We start from the raw sequence: 3079 nt of genomic DNA, 5'->3' as shown, positions 1-3079 counted from the left end.
TACTAGCCTGGGGTAGGCTGGCTAGCCAGAGAGCTTCAGGGATCTGCCTGTGCCTACATCTCCAGCCCTGGGATTACAGCATCCATCACTGGATCTTTTGCATGGGTTTCTGAGGTGGGGGTAGGTCGAACTCAGTAAAGCAAGCACTTTCCAGATTGAGCCATCTCTTCAGCCCCAAGCATTGATTTTCTTCTTGTGCTGGCTAGTTTTATGTCAACCTGACAGAGGCTAGAGCCATTAGGAAGGAGGTAACATCGATTGTGAAAGTGCTCTCACCAGACTGGCCTGTGGGCAAGCCTGTGGTGAATTTTCCTCATTGATGATTGATGCAGGTTGGGACCTAGCTCTCTGTGGGCAGTGCTACCCCCGGGCTGGTCATCCCAGATGTTAGAAGGCAGGCTGAGCAAGCCATGCCGCCATGGCTTCTGCTTCAGTTTCTGACTCTGAGTTTCTGTCCTGAATTCCTGCCCTGACTTCCCTAGGTGATGGACTACAAGTTGTAAGATGAAATGATGAACCCTTTCCTCCTCAAATTGATTCTGGTTATAGTGTTGCATCACAGCAACAGAAACCCTAAGTCACTTCTTCAAAATGTCTACGGTAAGCATGGACTGGTTCCAAAAATCTAACCTATGGCTATTAAAATAATCATTTTGAGGAGTAATAAAACATGAAAATGTATTGAGATGATGCAACAAAAGGAAAGCAGAACTCAAGAGTGGCTCTTGCCAATATGACCACCTGGCAAAAAGAGGTGACTTGAAGCCACTGTAAAGGATTCAACTCAAAGTAGGACAGAAAAGGAAACGTAAAGTAACGTGTGGTATCTCGGTGCTGTTTACCGCTCCAGTCAGCGGTGTGAACCTGGGAAAGCGGGGCCTAAAAATGAGGCGGACTAAAGTCTCATGCAATCACCAACTTTATTCAGAGCATCAGACAATTTATACTCTGAGGGTTAAGAAGAATCACATGAGTAAGGGGTTCAATCACAGGACAAGCCATATGTAGCAAAAACATGTTTTTCCATAGAGCATATAAATAACAACAGCTGAAGTGAACTCACTCCTATTCTTGACACCTAGGAGAAGCACAAAAACACATTCCAAGAACAACTCTGTGTTTTGAAAAAAAAAAAAAAAAAAAAAAAACAGGTCACAAGACTCTTGTCTTGTTGGAGTTTTCTCACAGGCACTCAGAATTCTCACACAACCCCACTCTTGGACTGAGTTCCAACATGGTGCAATCAATATCAAAGTAGCAATAGAAATATAATTCAATACTTAAAGCCATGAACCATTTTTTTAACTACTTGGCTATTGTGTCTATTTGCTCATTATGAAACTAGCACTGTATTCCCAGGAGAGCAAAAAGAGGTGTGCTAAGTGGACCCCTTTAAACCATAGCTTCTAAAAGCAGATGTCACTGGCTACAAATCTTCCCCACCTGCTCTGTTTGAGAACAGTGGGTGTAAACAACGGCTGTTTCGTTATGAACTACAGATCCGGTTGGGAAAGTCCCAAACCACAATTTTAAATAAGAACTGCCAATTTTTTGATAGGTTTTCAGATCACCAGTCTCTATCTCAACAAAAAGCAAATTACAAGCTCTTAGTACTTATTTAATAAGAACTCTGAGTTAAGAACATGTTTTCCAGTATGGTTCTCTGTGCTTGAAAACAGATCACTGTGAGGTAATAAGACTGATTCCTTACAAACACTTCCTTTGAGAAAGGCTAAAGAGATAGCAAATACACAAAAACCTAACAATCAAACTCACTGCAAAACCACGAGTCATACTTCAGACACCCTACCATTAAGGTATCCACAAATCTGAGTACAGGTTTGGCAACCAGGAATCTAAAAACATAAATTTGGCCGAACTACAGACAAGCTGAACCCGTTCCAAATATACCTCACCACATTTGCGTGATGCCTTGCGTTGAGCCTCATTTTGGCTCACCAAATCAGGATCCCAACAGAGCCTTAACGCAAGCCCACACCCAATCTCTGGAATCAGCCACTTGCAAGGAGTTTTAAGCAAACATTTCAGGCCAGATATTCTGGCCACAGAGCAGCAAAAACACCAGTCACTGTACTACTTCCTCTCTTCCTCGCTGCAGCTACAAAGAGCCCTTGTCTTGCATGTGGCTCTTATTTATTAAGTGGGGGCAGTAGAGAAAGGGGGTCCTGCTTCAAGGTCTGACAAGGTGTCAGAGGACCCTGTTATGAAGGGGGAAGAGTCAGAAGCAAGCGAAAGACAAGTTTTTCCCCCAACCATTAAAAGAAAGCACAGAAACTGAGCTTATGAATTTTAATTAGTAGACCATCAAAACAAGCAACACAACAAGCTACTGACCCAAGAGATCCAACGGCCAAACCAAGTGAGGGACTGATAGATTCATCTGAGGCCCTCTCTGATAGTCTGCAATGATAGCCGTTAGAAATCAGTACCAAAGATTTTAAAACTCCATCCAATCATCTAAATTTAAAATAAAGCCGTTCTTCCTATGACCAGTGTCCGCCCTTGGGGCATTAGTTATTGCTGTTCCAAGCTAGTGTGAGTCCCTACTAAAACTCCTCTTAGCCACACAGACCACAGAAGCTCATCAGTGCAGCTAGACACAACCAGATCTTAATCACTTCAGAAAATCCAAGTCACGAAACTGTCCCATATGGTTGCATTTTTCTGAAATTCTTCACAAAAAAAAATGGGGGGGGGATAGAAGAAGGGGAAAGGGAAATGGAAGAGAAAGAGAAGAGATGTGGAGCTGAGGGAGGGGAAGGGAGATATGTGCCCCCAAATAAGTTGTGCTCTCTCAGTCCCACAGCTCCCATCTCTACATGGTGGAACAGATAACTCTGAGGGCCATCCAAATCAAGAAAACGCCATGTGTTCCACCCTTTTCAAGAAAGACCGTACTTTTCTCACCACGGTGCGTCATCATCTGTAATAGCACTGGCTAGCTATCAAGATACCGGGGACACTACAGTCCCTCAACTACAGACTGCCCTATCCTACTTTTCCGGGCTGATGGAGGAAGTGATGGTGCACAGTAAGAGATGGGGGGGGGTTGGCGGGG

This window comes from Peromyscus eremicus, chromosome 19 (genome assembly GCF_949786415.1).
Source record: "Peromyscus eremicus chromosome 19, PerEre_H2_v1, whole genome shotgun sequence".
Taxonomy (NCBI): domain Eukaryota; kingdom Metazoa; phylum Chordata; class Mammalia; order Rodentia; family Cricetidae; genus Peromyscus; species Peromyscus eremicus.
Note: the sequence above shows the minus strand (reverse complement) of the source record.